General features: G+C 38.1%; 1 pseudogene; it reads left to right on the forward strand.

The window, feature by feature from the left end:
- Window positions 1-23484, forward strand: part of LOC141583056 (coiled-coil domain-containing protein 150-like) — a 115387-nt pseudogene extending 91903 nt beyond the window's left edge.
- The last annotated feature ends 339 nt before the right edge of the window (window positions 23485-23823 follow it).

The following is a 23823-nucleotide window of genomic DNA, read 5'->3' on the forward strand; positions in this document are numbered from 1 at the left end:
GAAACCCAAGTAGAATTTATCTCCCAACCTAGGTGAGGCTGTAAGTTTCTGAATTCTATTGCCTTTAATGTAGGTGCCAGCACCTCTTTCCACACCTTTAAAATCACTGCTGTAGTCGAACAGAGCTATCCCATGTTGTTTCCTCTGATTTTCTTGAATCTCAGCTTTGCCTCCTTTCCCTCAGATTCAGGAACCATCGTGGGTTGTGTTTGTTTGTTTTTACCTCTTCAGCTACCTGAAATAACCTGCAGATGGCAGCACTCTTGATTCTTTCCACCTCCACTGCTTTTATAAACGTTAAGTTCTTCACTAGCCCTAGCAGACACAAAGCGAGACTACTTCTGGCTTCCTGATGAGATTAGGTTCATTTTGGTTTAAGGGAAAGCCAAAAGCTTGGAATAAAGCTTAGTCAAGCTGAGAGTCTGTGTACTCTATCTGTACTTCTAATCCTTGTAATATCTCCGAGGGCCTTGTAAATCCTTCAAAATCCACCTCTGCCTGTTAGCCTCTGAAGCGCCCCCAGATCCACTTTCTGCTTCCTGTTAACGTTCCACTTCAGCTGTTTCGGTAAAACTGTTTCTTCTCTATTTTGTTAGTCAGATGTAGATGGGGCTGATCTGCTTTCTACTGGGATCCTCTTAAGAACTCTACTCGATTTTCCAGGATCTTCCTTACTTTTCTTTTTTTTTTTTTTTTTTTGAGACGGAGTTTCGCCCTTGTTACCCAGGCTGGAGTGCAATGGCGCGATCTCAGCTCACCACAACCTCCGCCTCCTGGGCTCAGGCAATTCTCCTGCCTCAGCCTCCTGAGTAGCTGGGATTACAGGCACGCGCCACCATGCCCAGCTAATTTTTTTGTATTTTTAGTAGAGACGGGGTTTCACCATGTTGACCAGGATGGTCTTGATCTCTTGACCTCGTGATCCACGCGCCTCGGCCTCCCAAAGTGCTGGGATTTCAGGCTTGATCCACTGTGCCCGGCCTACTTTTCTAAACACAATCCAACTTTATTGTGAAGCTTCACGTTGGCCATAAGGGGGAAAACTGATAAACTTGATGATATTAAAATCTAAAACTTGAGTCTTAAAATATACCACAAATAAAGTGAAAAGTGACAAAGGCTGAAATACTAGAGTAAGAATGCATATGATTCAATAAGAAATATGACCCAATTTTTAAAAAATTGACAGAGACTCTCAAAAGCAATCCTGATAAGAAAATACAAAAGGTTTATAAATATATGAAAAAATAGATTTCAGCTTAACCAGTATGCAAATGAAACAACCATTTTTCACTTATTGGTCAGGACAAAAACGTGAAGTTTGAAGCAAGCATGGGCAAACAGGTATCCCCACACAATTGGTACAGCCATTTGGGAGGGCATCCTGGCAGCATGTACTGTATTCAAATGCATGTACCCTATGAACCAGGAATTATGGCTATGTACACAGCAAGGCACACAGGTTTTTTTCTTTCTTCTCTGGAAAGACTAACTTTGTTTCCTACAAGTCCTATGCATTACAGGAGGAAAACCTTAGATCTTTCCATGTGAATCTTCTGCAAGACAAACAGAGCTTGATATTGTTAATCTTGACTGACTCTTGCAGCAGAACTTCAGTGTGTTAATGCCTTAACATCTCTTTTCTCTCAGGCTTACCAAAGAGATCCTCTAGGGAAAGAATGGGGATAGGAAGGGAAAAGATACTGAGGAGAGGGGAATAAAACCTGTCTTGTTATTTAGCAGCTGAAATTATCAAGACATTTTTGGCCGTTAAAATTTTCCTAGAGATAATGTGATTTGTTTTTCACTCATTCTAAAGCTGGCTTTAGTCTGTGTCTCGAAGGTAATGCTTTTCAACCTTTTTTGTTTCATGGCACACAGAATAAACAGCACTATATGTAAGGTATGCTGAGATGAATGGTAAAGGCTGTTCTGGGATTTACTGGCTTCCCCACGGCCTGACAGGTGACCACAGGTGCTCCCACCACAAAGTTGGAACACTTGGTTTTTTGCCATGGTGATACATGCCTTTAGTACTAGCTACTTGGGAGGCTGAGGTGGGAAGATTACCTAAGCCAAGGAGGATGAGGATGCAGTGAGCTGTGATTGCACCACTGCATTCCAGCCTGGGTGACAGAGCAAGACTCCATCTCTTTAAAAAAAAAAAAAAAAAGAAGAAGAAGAAGAAGAAAAAGCTTGGCATCCTTGGAACCAGTTGCAACAGAATTGACTTCTGCTTGCCCTGTTATATGTAGTTTTAGGTCCCTGGACCAGAAGCATCTGGTTATTGGCTTTCTCTTTCTCCTCTACACTGGCCTGAACTCCCTGAATGTAAACACCTGACTCTACTAAAATGCCAAGTGGTCCTACTAACTCTCAGTTTTCACATTAGTGTACTTACCCTGAACTGCAAACAGGATAAATCTGGGGTATGATCTTTGGGGTTGTGATTTGACTTTTCATGCTTGATATGGTCACCTTGATACCTGCTAGACTTGTTTAGGTTAAAGCTGAAAAGTGCGCAGAAAGAAACACATACTAGGTCCAGCTGCCCTTCCTGGGAGTCATGCAGATAGAGCTTTTGGGATCTGATTGCTGAAATGTGGAGGAGAGACTGAAGTTATTTCTATTGAAATGTTAAAAGTTAGACATAATATATTAAGACAATTAAATTTTACTAAGTACAATCCTAAATTTCTAGAAATGTACTGCCATCTACTGCATATAAAAAAATCATTGCAGGATATGTTCCTTCCACTGGATTTATCTATGTATTTATTTTTGCTTTTAATTTTTTTGAACCAAAGTTTCGCTCTTATTGCCCAGGCTGAAGTGAAATGGCACAATCTTGTTTCACCGCAATCTCTGCCTCCCAGGTTCAAGCAATTCTCCTGCCTCAGCCTCCTAAGTAGCTGGGATTACAGGTATGTGCCAGCATGCCTGGCTAATTTTGTATTTTTACTAAAGATGGGCTTTCTCCATATTGGTCAGGCTGATCTCAAACTCCCAACCTCAGGTGATCTGCCCACCTCAGCCTCCCAAAGTGTTGGGATTATAGGTGTGAGCTACCATGCCTGACTAGAATTATTTATAATCAAGCAGCTGCACACATTGAAATATACATGAATTTATAAGATATGGTAACTGCCATAAAGAACTCATTTAGACTTTTATAATCTTTAATTTTCTTATCTGAAATGTTCTTATCTCAATTTTCCATTTTGTCTCTAAATTCTATTTTCATCTTTTCATTGAATTAACTTTTGTGGTTACATTTTAAATCTCCTAATGCTTAATTCTTTGAATTCCTTCCTTTTAATGCATCTTCTTGTTTCATGTGTATGATATTTTCTTATCTGGGGATATGGATTGCATTTTGTTTTTCTACTTCCTGCACAAATTCTGTTTCCTTTGTGTTCCTTCTTTCCCTCCCATTGTTTATATGTCTCTCTCTTACTCTTGAAGTGTTCCTCAGCAGTCAGATGATCATCAGCTGTCCACTCATGCTGCTAGCAAGGTGCCAGCAAGCTGACAGCATTGGAAGGGGTTTTTTCACAGGCAGGCTTCTCTGGCCAGGATGGGCTGCTGTTTTATTGAGAACTCTCAAACTGCCAGTATATGTAAGTATTTTTTTCTTGGATATGGTTTCTCAGAAAGGAACCCTTTAACTTCCCGCTTAGAGAATGTTAAATTGATCCCAGTTTTCTAGGAACTAAGAAGGAAGCTGGGCATCTTGCTGCTCAGTGTGTAGACTTCAGCTTGATCATCTGCTTTCAGTATAATACTGTATCCTTCATCTCTGCCTGGTATTCCCAAATCCAGAGGTCCTGATTCAGCAACTCCAGAAAATAGACCAGTGTTCCATGGGTGAGTGGGGATGTAGTTTCCTGCTTTAGGTGAAAAGGGTAAGTAGAAGTGTCTCACTGTGGTTTAACAGGCTTTCCACTGCTCTCGTTTTTGATCACACTTCCTCTGCCTTTGGAGGCACCTAATATCCGAGCTTTAAGGTCCTGAATCAGCTTGCTTCTGCCCCTCTCCCCACCTCTTTCTGTGGGCACTTTGCTTTTATTTTTCTGTAGTTTATTCAGTTACCAATAGCCCATTTGCTTCCTAGTTTCTAAAAATTATTTTGTCATCTGCCTGTCATTTCTTCTCTTATCCTTTTTGGCCTTGAGTTTATACTGTTTGCATTTGCGTCTTTTGTTGGTTTTTGGATTTTACAAGTAAAGGTATTGATCGACTTATGACCTATGCAACTTACGATCATTTGACTTTACGACTACAATCGCTAGCCACGACTGCTCCGCCTCTGGCAGCGCAAACGTTGCCCAGCTGGATGTACAACAGCGCGGACCAGCTTCTGGCAGCACTACGATCTCCGCATGTACCATTGCAACTGTACATATCATGTTAGGACCGTTCTGCAGTCCTGACCATGGTCGTAAGTCAAGCACTAGCTGTAAAAGTAACTGTGTTACTTTGAGATGGAGCCAGGGACCCCTCTTAGGGACCTGCAGCCTGTCTCCCCACCAAACAGAATTTTTTAAATCTTGAGTTCCTTAAAACAAAAATTTCAGACACTTAACTAGCCCTAAAAAATAGCTTAAAGATGGTAACTTAATAGCCTAAAAAAATTAGGCACTGTATGTTTGGTCCCTATAAAAACTAAAAAGAGCATCTTATAACATGTCCCTAACTTGTTTTTCAAAATCCCAGACCTGCCACCAAATGAATCCACTGACACATAGACCTCTAATAAGGGGGAACTGAAGATTACTGCCATTCCTTGTTCTGAATTTCTTCCTGAGGGCCTAAAAAAGTCACACCCATGTGCCAGTCTTTAATCTACCTGTTACATCTAAGGCCCTGCTTCAAGATATCCTGCCCTTTTGGGCCAAACCAATGTATCATGGAACTACCATGTATTAATTTACAATTTTGCCTGTAACTCCTGCCTTCCTAAAATGTACCTCTGCCTTTAAAAACTCTTCCTTACAAGCCATTGGAGAGGTCAGGTCCTAAGTATAAACCTCCCAATTCTCCTTGCTTCAAGGTGCCTACAAATAAATGCCCTCCTTTCTCCTGCTGAAAACCTTGGTGGAGATGTTTGACCTTACTATGCCAGGCAAGCAGACTCCACCTCAGTTTAATAACATTTTTGAGATTTTTCATTAATTCTTTAATATTGGCAATGGGTATGTATTATAAGTTCTGGTTTCCTTACATGCAAGTGTGACCACTCTTTATATTTTCACCTAAGTCGTTAATGCTAATGAACACAGTGGCATGTCATTTGCAGTTTCTCTCCAGTTGACATCAATCTGTCAAAATGTATTCTTTGAGTTTGGTCATTCTACCAGTTGGAAAACCAGCCACACTTTCCCATTCAATCTGCAAGTGTATCGCAGCAGGCTTCTTCACACACTGCTGAAACCCAGATACATAAAAACTAAGGTAGTCTACCAAGCAAAAAGAGTACATCTCCTAAATGATTGAAGTGGATGTTATTATACAATCAAGGATAGCTTATAGAATGATTCCAAGGGTAAGAAGGCAGCTGGCCTTTATGCTTGGAAAAAAAGAGTTAGTACCCTATGGAACATCATTTCTCCTAAGGGCACACAGGTGGCTGGAATCATGCCAGGAATAACACGCCTAAGGGGTTTCCAGAATCCACCTTTTGCCCACTTTAAAAAATCAGTTCATTATTTTCTTCTGAGAATGCCTCAGCAATTAAAATTTGCAATTTCATAGCATAGCAATGACTATAGGGACTATGGGCCTGGAGGTGAAATTCATTTCTAGTCCCTCCTTTACTCATATCCTCACCCACTATCTTGCAATTTCCAAGCATAGCCATGAGTTTGGGGACTATGGACCTGGAGATGCAGTTCTAGTCCCACCTTACCCATATCCTCACCCACTATCTTGTGCATTAACTCTTTTCTACCCTGTTCAGTATTATGTTCGAGTGGACGTTCTTTCAATCTTACCTATAGTATTATCATACTATTAGCTTTACTACACCACAGCAGGAACATTCCTCCTGTTCTTGCTCTGAACAATTATGGAAAGCCTTTTTATTGTGGATTAGACTTTGTGACACTGCTTATAATTCAGCAACAAATTTTCATATTCATTCCTGTTTATGTTCTTTCTTCCTATGAAAATAGCTAGAAAGCAGTAATGCTAAACTAAAAGGACAATGGAATGGTAGTGAATCAGTTCGAATGTTTTGTGTGTGCATCTAACAGAAAAACCCAAGCTGGTGTAAATATTAAAGTGGAAGCTATGACAGAATCAAGGATATCTCCTAGAATGAGTCCAAGGGTAAGAAGGAAGCTGGCCTTACGATAGAAGTGAAAACTGGAAATTTCTGGAGCTTCAGAGAGAACTCTCTCCATTGCTCATCTTTACTTCTTGTAATACATATACCTCGCTTATTTTTTTAATAGAATGAGTTAACTGCTAGTTGGCCCCATTGTTCTGAAGTTCTGGCCCCAGATGAAGGCTGTTTCAATTCTGAAATTCCCAGGGAAAAAGGGAGGAAACTCGGTTGGCTCAGGAGCAGACTCCTTCCTCGATCAACTGTGATCATGCAGGAGCAACGGAATCTCAGTGCATACAGCAGTCATCAGGATCCCACTGCTAAGGTGAGGATGGCAGGTAAAGGAATTAATATGAGCTTTTCAAGAGACACTCCAAAGATGTTTTCTACAGGGGCTTTGATGGGCTTAAGGCCTAGAAGACAGAAACACTGCCTGTTTTGTTTTTCTTGAAGTTATGATCAACATTTGCTGTTAATCTGAACTGGCGCAACTCATGTTCTACTGAAGGAAAATCTCTGATCAAGGAGTAGTTTGCTAGTGATCGTGAACATGCTATTTAACCTTAGATATAAGGTGCTGATGACAATATCATTAATAACGCCTACCTTGCAGTTCCCTAAATCAGAGATAATTTATCCAAAGTGTTTAGCACTGTACTTAGCATACAGTAGCAGAGTTAAAAACTCACCAAATGGTAGCTATGATTTCAAAAGCTAAACAAACATATGCAATATCACTTTTTTTTTTCTTAGAGTTATTATTTCCTCCAAGGCTATTTACCAGACACTGAAGTCACAGTCCAGTGAGCTAATTTAAGAGAGAAACTCAGAGCACAGAATTATCACTTCCACGGAATTCCAACACACAAGTCTAACTTATCACTGTATCACAGCTAGTTCTACGATGACCTGTAAATGGCATGAAGTAAAAAAAAAAAAAAGCATGTGAAACAACCTTAATTATAAAAATAAAATGTATTTAAATTATACAGTATATTTACTATTACATACAAATTCTGCTTCTCAACTGGAAAGTTTTTTGTACAGTAGAAACATTTAAGTCCCCATTTTATTTCTTTGATCCAAAGCCTCTATTTGTTTCCCTCCCGCAATTGGGCTGGATCTTACAACCCATATGCACATTAATTACTGCATTTGTTTTTCCCTAAAAAGCTGTTACTAAGCTAACAGTATATCTAAAAAGTATTCTTAACTTAAATTCAAAAACATGTAATAGTTGAGATGAGTAAAAGGTTTTAATGTCTTTTTTTACTTTATCAGCATTATATCCTTTATTCCATATGTACTACATGCCCAGTCTTTTATATCCCTTGTGATCTTGAAATGGAAACCATGTCCTGTTAATGGACATGCTCCTCTGTTTTTTCATCAGAAAACCACAAATTAGATAAAGCATTTTATTATTTGCCTTGGAGCAATACGTTTCAAATTAAGCCCAACCCTCCAGGTTTCATAGTTTAGGTAGCTAAGATACATGCTGGTGAAAAGTAAAAAAACTAAATTATTTGTCTTTCTACCTACCACATAACTATTTTAAGTAATTTTCTTAGGCACTTAATTATCATGGTCATGACAGAATAAACAGTCCTAATTTGTCTTTAATAAGCAACCCCTCTTTACATGTATTTGAAAAACTGCCTCATGATACTGACAGAGCTATAGTATTAAAAACAAAGATGATTAAATGGTGTGAGTGCAAAACAGTGTATTCAACTCCAAGCTGACTCAAAGGCTTATACATCCATTTTAGTACTGGGAACAATTTCACTACAGAATGCAAAAAGAAAATGAGAGACCAATATACAAATTTTTGTGGGATGATAATTTCGCATACAAGATCATTATCACCTACTAAAAATAAATACACCGTTAGGTAATTCTGAAATTGTTTCCATTTTGGAGTTGGCAGAAGATACTGGTCCTCACATAGCAGCTGCCAGTGCTCCATTCTCATGTGCTTTATATAGTCCAAACGGTATAAAAAAGCCTGAGCCATTCCAGTACTCCCACTGCATTGAAAAATGAGAGACAAGTTGTAGGCAATATCTCTTTGCAAGTCTAACTGGTCAACTTCTATACCCTAGGGAGAAAAAGATACATTTATGTTTAATATTTCCAACTGTCAACCAGGACAATTTTATGGCAAATTAATAGTTTTATAAGGGTAAATTTTCAAAAGCTATGAAAGCTCATATACTAAATAAATTTATAAAACTATGCATATTCCTTGGATGTATCACCAAATATTTTAACTGTCTAAGCAGCAAAATCTCACCCACAAGCTACAGCAGAATAAACTCAAGATGAATTTAGAATTTAAGAGTAAAAAACAATGAAATCATAAAAGAAAAAAAAATGAGGTAATATAATCTTGGTTAGGCAAGGCCCTTTTTATGATAGCAAATGACCAGATGGGGAAACAATACCTATGCTATATACAGAAAGGTATGTAAAGCATAGGGTTAGGAGGCATACACTAAATTTACTATAAAGATTACCTCACGGGTATTATAGTTTTTCCCACATAAATAGCAAACCGGTGAATTCAATGGAATAGATTAGACCTATGTTTCTAATCTTTCTTAATACAAAAACTTTGGGTCAACTGAAAGAAAATCTGCAACAATTAAATATGATACCTATAAACTCAAGTATAAGCTGTAACAATAGTTATCAAATAACACTATATAACTATAAACAACTTTTAATAAACCTGTTAGGTGTATTTGAAAAACTGCTTCAAGGAATATTGACAGGGCTATAGTATTAAATACAAAGATGAGTGAGTGATGTGAGTAAAAAATACCGTTTTTATACATATAAAAATATATATATGAATATGTTTATACATATATTTATACATATACAAATATATGTATGTATAAAATGTGCATGAAATACATATATATGTGTGGATCAAGATGGCCGGGGGAGACCTATGTTAATTTAATCTAAATAATTATAGCTTGCTTGGCTCTGAGTACCCTGAAGTTTATACACTGAACTAAACTATATTATTGGTGCAGTTAATTAGAAATCAAGCGGCAACAGCAGGCCTAAGGTAAAGACCATCCGAGAGCTCAGTAACACCGGCGAACACCTCGGGGTGGTTGCAGAGCTGGCAATACTGCTGTAGTCCCACGAATGCCTTCAACACGGAGACTGCATGAGGGCCTCATAAAGAGGGCTTATGCAAAGATCTCTGAGAAGGGAGGAGACCTCTGCTCACAAGATCTGGGAGAGTCTTTGCAGATGGGAACTGGCAGGGAGGAAAAAGCTTTACAGGGGGCAGAGATCACAGAACACTTCAGGCTCTGCCTAGGTTCTCAGAATATGGAGTGATTTTAATTGTTCTATGTCCTCAATGCTCAGGAGATAAAGCCCCTTGATGCACTGAGTGTGGTCAGATCCCTCATCCACTATACTTCTGATGTAGTCGCACCCTGATAACAATAGGTAATAAACTCAAAGCACTAGTTTAGCACGTCTTAGAAGGATCTCAAATGCTCTTTTCTCGCCCAGCTATCTTACCTACCCCTTCAGTGCCCTTGAGATCAATGAGATTATACACATAATTAAAGTGTCTGGAACCCAGAGCTTGGGGCCAATGTGTTTCCCAAGTAGTGTTGGTCCCCTGGACCCATGCTGTAATTCTATTCTTGTGTCTCTGTATTTATTTCCTTTTCTCAATCCTTTGTCACCTTCGGTAGTGAGGGCACCCACGAATGGGTAAATACATAAAATTTATATATGTATTTCATACATATATGTTGGACCTGGTTCCCAACATAGATGTATAAAATACATATATAAATAGTATACATTTTATGCATTTATATAAAACAGCATCACTATAAAAATATATATTCATTTGTTTAAACTGAGTAACGGTAATAGAAAACAAATGTGAGGGAATACAGGGATTAAGATTTTTAAAAGTTTTTTCTAATACAGTGCCGTGTTAAAATACATTTAAAAATTAACATATTTCTGGTCAAGTCATAAGGCTCAGATATCAAAGATCTACCTGTTATTGAAAAGAATTATGTAAATATACTGAATAGGAGAAAATACATTTTAATATACAAGCTATAATTTACTGTCTGGACTTAGCTAACTCTACTTATCTTCAGACAGATGAAGTGTCTCAGTTTTAAAAATGTACAATACCTCTACCACAAGTGGAGGGAGCTCCAGGGCCTTCTGATAACAGTGGATTGCTACATGAATCAGCCCCAGCTGATGAAGACCATGGCCCAAATTGTAAAATGATTCCTGGCAGGGCCCACGTAAACTGAGGTATCGATTAAGAAAGGAAAAGTCCTAAACAAAAAGAAAAAGATAGGCTGGGCACGGTGGCTCAAGCTTGTAATCCCAGCACTTTGGGAGGCTGAGGCGGGTGGATCACGAGGTCGAGAGACCGAGACCATCCTGGTCAACATGGTGAAACCCCGTCTGTACTAAAAATACAAAAAAATTAGCTGGGCGTGGTGGCACGTGCCTGTAATCCAAGCTACTCAGGAGGCTGAGGCAGGAGAATTGCCTGAACCCAGGAGGCAGAGGCTGCGGTGAGCCGAGATCGTGCCATTGCACTCCAGCCTGGGTAACAAGAGCGAAACTCCGTCTCAAAAAAAAAAAAAAAAAAAAGATAAACAATTCAATATTTCACGGATTTGACAACTATGTACTAGACCACTGTATAACCAGGTGCTGAAAATACATTTATTAAAAAAATATATCTGCTTAGTATCCTATTACTGTGTAGTATTACAGTGTAGTTAGGTGTCAACATTATAACTCTTCTCAAGATGTAAGAATTTTCTTTAGCTAAGTATAAATATTCACAGAAAACAGCCAAATGTTACAACTAGCTACCAGAAATTCATAATCTACAAGTACGCAATACTTTAAAAAAAAATTTCAAGTTGGCTTGTGCCATTGTAAGCCAATAAACTTTCTGATGTGAGATTCATGCCTAAAAGCTTGAGCAAGATAAAAAAAATAATGCCAGGCACGGTGGCTCACGCTTGTAATTCCAGCACTTTGGGAGGCTGAAGCAGGTGGATCACGAGGTCAAGAGATTGAGACCATCCTGGTCAACATGGTGAAACCCCGTCTCTACTAAAAATACAAAAATTAGCTGGGCATGGTGGTGCCTGCCTGTAATCCCAGCTACACGGGAGGCTGAGGCAGGAGAATTGCCTGAACCCAGGAAGCAGAGGTTGCAGTGAGCCAAGATTGCGCCATTGCATTCCAGCCTGGGTAACAAGAGCGAAACTCCGTCTCAAAAAAAAAAAAAAAAAAAAAGAAAAAGAAAAAATAATGATAATTTACAAAGGTTTCCTCTCAGGAGCAAATTTGCTTGAGTATACTTAACCTTTTAGTGTAAATTTTACCTTTTATGTTACCTCTTAACCCAAAAAAACTGGATTTTTTTTTTTTTCCTTCTGGAAGCTTCTGACTCAAAGACTTTATGGAGAAACTATTTCAAAGCACAGCTGTAATGATGCTGGCTCCCTGTGGATCACAGAGTTCAAAAAATAACTTGTTTTTTCACCTCTTCCCTATTCACTTTCCCTTTTAATAGAGCTTCAGTTTTTATCATCCACCAAAATTACAAATTGCAAAGGTCCAAGAGTCCTAATTAAGTCATCAAATATATCACTAAATAATTAAGAATAAATCAACTATTTATGATATTTAATATAAAATAGAATTATTCTCTAGATGATCTGCTATATAATAAGTGGTCACAAGTTTTCCCTTATAAATAGGTAAATAATAACAAAAATTAATTATTTTGAATGAATGCATTTTAGGGGTAGCAGTACTCATGTTCAGTATACAAATCATACTTTCTGCATAATAAAAGAACCTATTTGTGTGACTATGACCTCTATTCCACTGAAACACAGTACCAGCAGATTATTCAACTATTAATCACAGAGAAATATTAAGCCTTCATATTTTAAAATGACAAATGTAAAGATAAAATATGAGGAAAAAGGAATAGTAATCAGATGAACTGTTGCAATGCAATGAACTTGTAGGTCTTCTAATACAATATGAACTTGTAGTTCTAATGCAAATTAACTTGTAGGTCTTCTAACACAATAATGGAATTACTTGCCTTTAAGAAATTTTTAACAAATTTAAGAAGATAATCTTCTTGACAGCTGAAATAATATTTAGTGATTTTAAAAACTAGACAGCATGGGCAACCACTTTATTTTATAGGTACTGTGAATTACCAAGTTAAAAACCTGCAAAAATAATGACAAAAGTACATCTTTTTTTTTTTTTTTGAGATGCTGTCTCACTCTGTTGCCCAGGAGCACAGTGGCATAATCTTGGCTCACTGCAACCTCCACCTCCTGGGTTCAAGCAGTTCTCCTGCCTCAGCCTCTCGAGCTTGGATTACAGGCCCATGCCACCATGCCTAGCTCATTTTTGTGTTTTTAGTGGAGATGGGGTTTCACCATTTTGGCCAGGCTGGTCTCATACTCCTGACCTCAAGTGATCCATCTGCCTTGGCCACCCAAAGTGCTGGAATTACAGGCGAAAACCACCATGACTGGCCAAAATTATGTTACATTTCAGACATTTAAATCATCACTAAAGGGCCCAATGTACTCACTGTGTATCTAATATTAAATAAAGGTAGACATAAGGAAATGAATCATTTTACTTTTAATACAACATAAAGGTAAGAAAGATAAACCATAAAAAAAATTTTTTTTAGGTAGTATAGTACAAAACTAACTATAGTCCCACAGCAAGAAGAAAGAAAAATAAGAGAAATTTAAAACAATTTCAGGAATGATGTTATTTACAATAAAATCTGCTTTTCAGAAACTTTAAGGAAAATGTTTAACATACACAAGAGATTAGTCCAATGAACGTCCATATACTCATTACCTATTGTTTCATCTCTACTTCCAACTATCTGAAGGCTGCTGTTTAACTATAAAAGTAATTTGAAATTTAGCTTCCATATTACATGAATGTTTGTCCTACAGGCCAAAAAAACTGCATATTTTACATATTTAATGAATTAATCTATAAAATGTTCTCATCAGTTTTTACCAGAATTTTATGAGGGCAAGAAATTCTGCCTGTGTACTCACTCACTGCTGTGTCCCCAGTTCCTAGCACACAATGAGTGCTCAATATGTTTAATTTATATGCAAGCCTACATTACTTAATATAGCAAACAGTATTCATTAAGGAAGAAAAAGAAGCTGTGAGGGAAAGGTAGAATATAAAAAAAGGTAAACTTTACAAATTTTTTTTTTCAGGATTTTTTCAATTTTCAAATATACAACAGATAGAGACCATCTCAGTGAACCCCATACCTAATTTCAACTATTAATATTATTACCATTTTAATGTAGGCTTTATTTTAATCATTTTACTTTAAAAGAAACAAAAAGCCCCTTACTAGACCCTGCTACTCCATTCAAGTCCACGTTTTCTTTCATTTCTCACCTACAACTTAATAAAATACATGTCTATACTATAGCATATTTTAGAAACATCAAACATACAAAAATGAAATCACAGAAACAAAAGTGCTGAAGGCAGAGTAGTGAACAAGACAGACAAGATATCTAACCTCTTGGACTTTGTGCTTTCATTAGAGGAGACAAGCTATTAAAAAAGCAAACAAGGGGCCTTCCAGCAAGACGGCCAAATAGGAACAGCCCCAGAGAGATCTCTCCCAGAGAGATCGATGCAAAAGGTGGGTGATTTCTGCATTTCCAACTGTGGTTCCTGGTTCATCTCGTTGGGACTGGTTGGGCAGTGGGTGCAACCCACAGAGGGCAAGCTGAAGCGGGGTAGGGTATTGCCTCACCTGAGAAGTGCAAGGGGTCAGGGAACTTCCTCTCATAGCCAAGGGAAGCCATTAGGGACTGTACCGTGCACTCCAGCCCAGATACTGTGCTTTTCCTACGGTTGCTGCAACCCACAGACCAGGAGTTTCCCTCCGGTGCCTACACCACCAGGGCCCTGGGTTTTAAGCACAAAACTGGGAAGCCATTTGGGCAGACACTGAGCTAGCTACAGAATTTTTTTTTTCATACCCCGTGGCACCTAGATGCCAACAAGACAGAATAGTTCAATCTCCTGGAAAGGGGGCTGAAGCCAGGGAGCCAAGTGGTCTGGCTTGGCAGGTCCCACCCCCACAGAGCCCTGTAAGCTAAGATCCACTGGCTTGAAATTCTCACTGCCAGCCAAGCAGTCTGCGCTCCACCTGGGATGCTCAAATTTCATGAGGGGAGGGGTGTCTGCCATTGCTAAGGCTGGAGTAGGCAGTTTTCCCTTATGGTGTAAACAAAGCTTCAGGGAAGTTCCAACTGGGTGGAGCCCAACACAGCTCAGCAAGGCCACTTCAGCCAGACTGCATCTCCTCTCTGGGCACAGCATCTCTGAAAAAAGGCAGCAGCCCCAGTCAGAGACTTACAGATAAAACTCCCATCTCCCTGGGACAGAGCACCTGGGGAAAGGGGCAGTTGCAGGCACAGCTTCAGCAGACTTAAACATTCCTGCCTGATAGCTCTGCAGAGAGCAGCAGATCTCACAGCACAGCATTTGAGCTCTGCTAAGAGACAGACTGCCTCCTCAAGTGGGTTCCTGACCCCTGTGTATCCTAACTAGGAAACATCACCAAGTAGAGGCCACCAGACACCTCAAATGGGAGAGCTCTGGCTAGCATCTGGTGGGTGCCCCTCTAGAACAAAGCTTCCAGAGGAAGGAACAGGCAGCAACCTGCTGTTCTGCAGCCTCCACCAGTATTACCCAGGCAAACAGGGTCTACAGTGGACCTCCAGAAAAGTCTAGCAGACCTGCAACAGAGGGGCCTGTTAGAAGGAAAACTAACAAACAAAAAGGAATAGTAGCAACATCAACAAATATGATGTCCACTCAGAGAGCTCATCCAAAGGTTACCAACTTCAAAGACCAAAGGTAGATAAATCCATGAAGATGGGGAGAAACCAGCACAAAAAGGGTGAAAATTCCAAAAACCAGAACACCTCCTCTCCTCCAAACGATTACAACTCCTTGCCAGCAAGGGAACAAAATTGAACGGAGAATGAGTTTGACAATTGACAGAAGTAGGCTTCAGAAGGTGGGTAGTAACAAAGTTCTCCAAGCTAAAGGAGCATATTCTAACCCAATGCAAGTAAACTAAGAACCTTGAAAAAAGGTTAGACAAATTGCTAATTGGAATAACCAGTTTAGAAAAGAACATAAATGATCTGATGGAGCTGAAAAATACAGCATGAGAACTTCGTGAAGCATGCACAAGTATCAATGGCCAAATTGATCAAGCGGAATAAAGAATATCAGAGATTGAAGGTCAACTCAATGAAATAAAGTGAGAAGACAAGATTAGAGAAAAAAGAGTGAAAAGAAATGAACAAATCCTCCAAGAAATATGGGACTACGTGAAAGGACCAAATCTACGTGTGATTGGTGTACCTGAAAGTGAGTGGGAGAGTGGAACCAAGTTGGAAAACACTCTTCAGGATATTATCCAGGAAAACTTCCCCAACATAGCAAAGCAGGCCAATATTTAAATTCAGGAAATACAGAGAACACCACAAAGATACTCCTCAAGAAGAGCAACCCCAAGACACATAATCGTCAGATTCACTAACGTTGAAATGAAGGGAAAAAAAAGGTTAAGGGCAGCAAGACAAAAAGGTCAGGTTATTCACAAAGGCACACCCATCAGACTCACAGCAGACCTCCTGGCAGAAACCCTACAAGCCAGAAGAGAGTGGAGGCCAATATTTAACATTCTTAAAAGAATTTTCAACCCAGAATTTCATATCTAGCCAAACTAAGCTTCATAAGTGAAGGAGAAATAAAACCCTTTACAAACAAATGCTGAGAGATTTTGTCACCACCAGGCCTGAATTACAAGAGCTCCTGAAAGAAGCAGTAAATATGGGAACAACCAGTATGAGCCACTGAAAAAACATACCAAATTGTAAAAACCACTGATGCTATGAATAAACTGCATCAACTAATGGGCAAAATAACCAGCTAACCTCATAATGACAGGATCAAATTCACACATAACAATATTAACCTTAAATATAAATGGGCTAAATGCCCCAATTAAAAGACACAGACTGGCCAAGTGGATAAAGAATCAAGACCCGTCAGTCGGATGTATTCAGGAGACCCATCTCACATGCAAAGACACACATAAGCTCAAAATAAAGGGATGGAGGAATATGTCCCAAGTATATGGAAAGCAAAAAAAGCAGGGGTTGCAATCTTAGTCTCTGATAAAACATACTTTAAACCAACAAAGATCAAAAGAGACAAAGAAAGGCACTATGTAACAGTAAAGGCAACAATGCAACAAAAACAGCTAAGAATCCTAAGTATAGATACAACCAATACTGGAGCACCGATTCTTAGAGACCTACAAAGAGACATTGACTCCCATACAATAACAGTGGGAGACTTAACACCCCACTGTCAATATTAGATCAGCAAGACAGAAAATTAACAAGGATATCCAGGACTTGAACTCAGCCTTGGCTCAAGCAGACCTAATAGACATCTACAAAATTCTCCACATGGTATCAGCAAAATACACATTTTCTCAGCACCACATCACACTTATTCTAAAATTGACCATATAATTGGAAGTAAAACACTCCTCAGCAAATGCAAAAGAACAAAAATAATAACAGTTTCTCAGACCACAGTGAAATCAAATTAGAACTCAGAATTAAGAAACTCACTCAAAACCAGACAACTACATGGAAACTGAACAACCTGCTCCTGAATGACTACTCAGTAAATAATGAAATTAAGGCACAAATAAAGATGTTCTTTGAAACCCATAAGAACAAAGACACAACATACCAGAATCTCTGGGACACATTTAAAGCAGTATGTGGAGGGAAATTTATAGTACTGAAAGCCCAAAAGAGAAAGCAGAAAAGATCTAAAATCAACACCTAAACATCACAATTATAAAAGAACTAGAGAAGCAAGAGCAAATAAATTCAAAATCTAGCAGAAGACAAGAAATAACTAAGATCGAGCAGAACTAAAGGGGACAGAGACACAAAAAACCCTTCAAAAAATCAATGAATCTAGGAGCTGGTGTTTTGAAAAGATCAACAAATAGACCACTAGCCAGACAAAGAAGAAAAAAGAGAAGAATCAAATAGATGCAATAAAAAATGATAAAGGGGATATCACCATCAATCCCACAGAAATACAAACTGCCATCAGAGAATACTATTAACACCTCTATGCAAATAAACTAGAAACTTTAGAAGAAATCGATAAATTCCTGGACACATACACCCTCCCAAGACTAAACAAGGCAGAAAAGGAGTCGAATTTCTGAACAGACCAATAATGAGGTCTGAAATTTAGGCAGTAAATAATAGCCTATTACCCAAAAAAAAATCCAGGACTAGACAGATTCACAGCCGAGTTCTACCAAAGGTACCTCTGTACTGTTCCTTCTGAAACAGTTCCAGACAACAGAAAAAGAAGGAATCTTCCCTAACTCACTGTCTCAGAACAGCATCATCCTGATACCAAAACCTGGCACAACAACAACAACAACAACAACAACAACAACAACAAAAATTCAGGCCAATATACCTGATGAACGTCCATGTGAAAATCCTCAGTAAAATACTGGCAAACCAAATCCAGCCACACATCAAAAAACTTATCTACCCTGGGATGCAAGGCTGGTTCAACATATGCAAATCAATAAACGTAATTCATCACATACATGATTATCTCAATAGATGCAGAAAAGGCCTTCAACAAAATTCAGCAGCCCTTCAGGACAGAAACTCAATCAACTAGGTATTGATCAAATGCATTTCAAAATAATAAAAGAGCTATTTATGACAAACTCACAGCCAATATCATACTGAATGGGCAAAAATTGGAAGCATTCCCTTTAAAAACCAGGACAAGAAAGGATGCCTTCTCTCACCACTTCTATTAAACATAGTATTGGAAATTCTGGACAGTGCAATAAGGCAAGTGAAAGAAATAAAATGTATTCAATTAGGAAAAGAGAAAGTAAAATTGTCTGTTTGCAGATGGTAGGATTGTATATTTAGAAAAGCTCATTGTCTCAGCTCAAAATCTCCTTAAGATGATAAGCAACTTCAGCAAAGTCTCAGGATACCAAATCAGTGTGCAAACATCACAAGCATTCCTATACACCAAAAACAGACTTAAAGAGAGCCAAATCATGAGTGAACTCTCATTCACAATTGCTACAAAGAAAATACCTTACCTAGGAATACAATTAACAAGGGATGTGAAAGACCTTTTCAAGGAGAACTACAAACTACTGCTCAAGGAAATAAGAGAGGACACAAACAAATGGAAAAACATTCCATGCTCATGGATAGGAAGAGTCAATACTGTGAAAATGGCCATATGCCCAAAGTAATTTACAGATTCAGTGCTATCCCTATCAAGCTACCATTGACTTTCTCCACAGACTTGGAAAACACTTTAAATTTCACATGGAACCAAAAGCACTCATAGCTAAGAAAATCCTAAGCAAAAAGAACAAAGCTGGAGACATCACACTACCTGACTTCAAACTATACTACAAGGCTACAGTAACAAAAACAGGATGGTATTGGTACAAAAACATATATAGACCAATGGTACAGAAAAGAATAGGCCTGAGAAATACCACCACACATCTACAACCATCTGATCTTTGACAAACCTGCCAAAAACAAGCAATGGGGAAAGGATTCCCTATTTAATAAATGGTGTTGGGAAAACCTGCTAGCCATATGCAGAAAGCTGAAACTGGATCCCTTCTTTACACCTTAGACAAAAATTAAGATGGTTTAAAGACTTAAAAGTAAGACCTAAAACCATAAAAACCCTAGTAGAAAACCTAGGCAATACCATTCAGGGTATAGGCATGGGCAAAGACTTCTTGACTAAAATACCGAAAGCAATGGCAACAAAAGCCAAAACTGACAAATGAGCTCTAATTAAAATAAAGAGCTTCTGCACAGCAAAAGAAGCTATCATCAGAGTGAACAGGCAACCTATAGAATGGGAGAAAATTTCTGCAATCTATCCATCTGACAAAAAGCCATTCTTCAGAATCTACAAAGAACAAATCTATAAGAAAAAAAAAAAAAAAAAAAAAAAACCCATCCAAAAGTGGGCAAAGATATGACAAACACTTCTCAAAAGAAGACATTTATGCAGCCAACAAACATGAAAAAAAGCTCATCATCACTTCTCATTAGAGAAATGCAAATCAAAACCACAATGAGACGCCATCTCACGCCAATTAGAATGGCAGTCATTAAGAAGTCAGGAAACAGATGCTGGGGAGGATGTGGTGAAATAGGAATGCTTTTACCCTGTTGGTGGGAGTGTAAATTAGTTCCACCATTGTGGAAGACAATGTGGCGATTCCTCAAGGATATAGAAATAGAAATACCATTTAACCCAGCAATCCCATTACTAATACCCAAAGGATCATAAATCATTCTATTACAAAGACACATGCACGTGTATTTTTATTGTGGCACTGTTCATAATAGCAAGACTTGGAACCAAACAAAATGCCCATCAATGACAGACTGGATAAAGAAAATGTGGCATATATACACCATGGAATACTATGCAGTCATACAAAAGGATGAGTTCAGCTGGACACAGTGGCTCACGCCTGTAATCCCAGCACTTTAGGAGGCTGAGGCAGGTGGATCACAAGGTCAAAAGATCAAGACCTTCCTGGCAAACATGGTGAAACCCAGTCTTTACTAAAAATACAAAAATTAGCCAGGCATGGTGGCACACACTGCTACCTGGGAGGCCAAGGTGGAAGAATTGCTTGGACCTGGAAGGCAGAGGTTGCACTGAGTTGTGACTGCACCACTGCGCTCCAGTCTGGTGACAGAGCAAGACTCCGTCTCAAAAAAAAAAAAAAAAAAAAAAAAAAAAAAAAAAAAAAAAGATGAGTTCATGTCCTTTGCAGGGACATGGATGAAGCAGGAAACCTTCATTTTCAGCAAATTGACACCAGAACAGAAACCCAAATACTGCATGTTCTCACTCATAAGTGAGAGCTGAAAAATGAGAACACAGGGACACAGGGACAGGGGGAACATCACACACTGGGGCCTGTTGGAGGGGTGGGAGCTAGGGGAGGGAGAGCATTAAGAGAAATACCCAATGTAGATGACAAGTTGATGGGTGCATGAAACCACCATGGCACATGTATACCTATGTAATAAACCTCCATGTTCTACACATGTACACCAGAATTTAAAGTATAATTTTTTAAAAAGTAAACAAGAACATGAAACATAATTTTTTCAAATTATTATAAGGACCACAAAGAAAATTTTAAAAGAATAATTTGTTGGTGATGCTGTAAGGAAACAGTCATAATCATATTACTGGTTGTATTATTATTTATTTTTAAAAACTCAATTAAATGAATCTTCAGTATCTAAGAGAGCAAGAGACCTTGGAGCACCAAACTATAAGGAAGCTTGCCAGTGCATTCCTCCAGATTCTACCTGTGTCTTTGTCCCTGATGATCTGGCTGTGTACCTTTCCTATATTGCTGTAGTAAGTCCCAACCACACATATAACTATATGCTGAGGGCTGAACATAAAGTGTTGAGGACTCCCGTCATGTGTAAGTATTGTTTATTACTTTTGAAGCAGGATTTTAAAAAAAAGTATTAACTATATTAACTTTTAAGAAACAGTCAAACAATGAGAAATTCAAATAATTACCTGTACAATAAGAGCATATCTCCATAACACATACTTCTGAGAAGCCATATTAATAAAGGTTAGACCTATACAGAGGCTATAGAGAGGTTCATCAGGGTGAGTGCGAAAGGTTTGCACATACTGTCCTGGAAAATGAGCAGTGGTGTCAGACCGTGTGACAAGAACAGAGTTCCTTATTTCTTCACCACTTTTAAGGCTAAACAACATACTGATTTTAACATATACAAGGTGTACATTCTATCTTAAATATCAACCAGACACCTATTAGTTTTGAATTTTAAAACAATGTATAAAATATAACATAATTAGAAGTTCCCCGTGGAAGTATCCTGACCATGAAGATTAATATGAATAACTAAATTAACTTTTTCTAGGCACAGTTGCACATTTCCAGGTAAAGTAATACTTCCGAAATAAACAATTTATCATAATAAGTAATCGTCTATTTTATGACCTTAAATCTAATTGGAAAGGAAATGTGTTTTGGTGAACATTTTTATAAATTCAGTTGATCTGTTTTATAAATTCAAATGTGGTATATAATGGAGGTGAGAAGAGGAAAGTTTTGTTTTGTTTTTTAGACTATGGTGTTGTTTTCCCAAACATAGCAACTATTTTGTATCCAATAACAGAATAAGAATTTGGAGTTTTATGAATTACATGTATTCTATATATACAATCATCTCATGTCAAAAGCCTAAACAAATGCAGTTTAGGGGAATTTAAGAAAGTTTTTCTCATAAAGGAATAAGATATAATATATCACATATAGATTAAAACTCTATTCTTCTGGCTTCTATTCTGGAAGGAATGGCACCACAGAATCTCTTAGGCAGCAAAGATGGTAGACTGCCATTTTTCTATCATTTTAACCTTTTGTAAAAGTTTCTAATATAGGAAAATAAATAGTTATATTTTCTTAATCTGAAAAAATTTCACAAAGCACACACAAAAGAGGAATGTTTCAACATCTGATGTTTGAGGTTACTAGATGAACAATTAGAAAAACACCAGCCATATACAAATAATCATCAAAGTATTAAATAGCCAAAAACCATAGTTTACTCATAAACTAAATCTGTCAACACCAGCTTTTAGGCAGTAGAATATACAGGCCTAATTTTAAGTTTAAAGATTTGGTTAGGTATTTTTCCACTTGTTTGCTTCTTAACTTTTTTTTAGAGGAGAGTCTGCATGTAATAGTTATTTACTTCTGATTCCTTATTACAGAAATTCTTTATTATAAAATGATCAATGAAGTTTCCTTGAGTTTAATTAGAATTAGTAAGCATCGCATAAATAAATCTTAATATAGACTTATCTCCTAAAGGAATGAACTTTCAGCAAATCTTGAATATGTTTTGCATTATAGCAAATTAAAATCAGGTGGCAAAAGCATCCATAATTAATAAAAATCGTTTTAAAAATAAATAGGCCTAAGCAGGGAGAATTGACCTTTAAAATGAATCATAAGACCTATATAAGCCTTTTACAACCAAAGCTTAATAAGAATAAATATTAATATTAGTAATGACCATTTTTGCTGTTATATCCACTTACTATATGTGCCGGGCACTGTTTTCTCTATATTAACTCAGTTAATTTTCACAATACTCTACAAAGTAGGTCCAATTATTATCTCAATTTTAGAGATAGACAAACTGAGGCAGGAGGAGGTAGAATAATTTGTCACAGTGGGGCTGCTAATTAACCCTGATAGTTCCACTGCAGAGGCTAGGCTCTTTGCCACACTATGCTTGACAAAGTCATGTTCTAGGACACTTACCAAGCACATGCTTAAAACTACCAGATACAGCCAGGCGTGGTGGCTCAAACCTGTAATCCCAGCACTTTGGGAGGCCGAGGCGGGTCGATCACGAGGTCAAGAGATCGAGACCATCCTGGTCAACATAGTGAAACCCCATCTCTACTAAAAATACAAAAAATTCACTAGACATGGTGGCACATGCCTGTAATCCCAGCTACTCAGGAGGCTGAGGCAGGAGAATTGCCTGAACCCAGGAGGTGGAGGTTGCGGTGCGTCAAGATCACGCCATTGCACTCCAGCCTGGGTAATAACAGCGACACTCTGTCTCAAAAAAAAACCAACAAACAAACAGAAAAACAACAACAACAACAAAACTACCAGATACAAATGCATTGTGTCCGTTTAAGACACATAGGGCATGATTTCCTGGGTTTTTCAGCATCAAACGGAGACAGAAGCGATGGTGTCGTACATCTTGGGAGTGCATGGTAACTTAACTGAAAATGTTCCAGAGCTGGAGTTTATTGACATTTTCCATTACTATTATCCTAAAATTGCAGGAAGAGGGTGAAAGGTAAAATAATGTAAAAATCTTCCTGATTTCTAAAAATAATATCCTTCAGTGCTGTCCCAGCAGCACTGAAAGGTACCATCCTCCAACAAGGAAAAGCAGACAGTTTCAGTCTATTTAAAGCAAAACTCTCCTACGCAATGAAAGATTTTTCCCAGAAAATGCTGCTTAAGTTAGTATTTCTACATCTTATTTCTACTTTCAACAGAACTTTTAAACTAAAACAGAATCAAGTGGCTTAGGTTTCACTTTTTCTCTCCCTGTCCACTATAGCTGCAGTACTGAATAATAACTCATAATATTTGCCAGGTATTGTTAAAAGGCTTTATATATAATTCC

This window comes from Saimiri boliviensis, chromosome Y (genome assembly GCF_048565385.1).
Source record: "Saimiri boliviensis isolate mSaiBol1 chromosome Y, mSaiBol1.pri, whole genome shotgun sequence".
NCBI classification, from domain to species: domain Eukaryota; kingdom Metazoa; phylum Chordata; class Mammalia; order Primates; family Cebidae; genus Saimiri; species Saimiri boliviensis.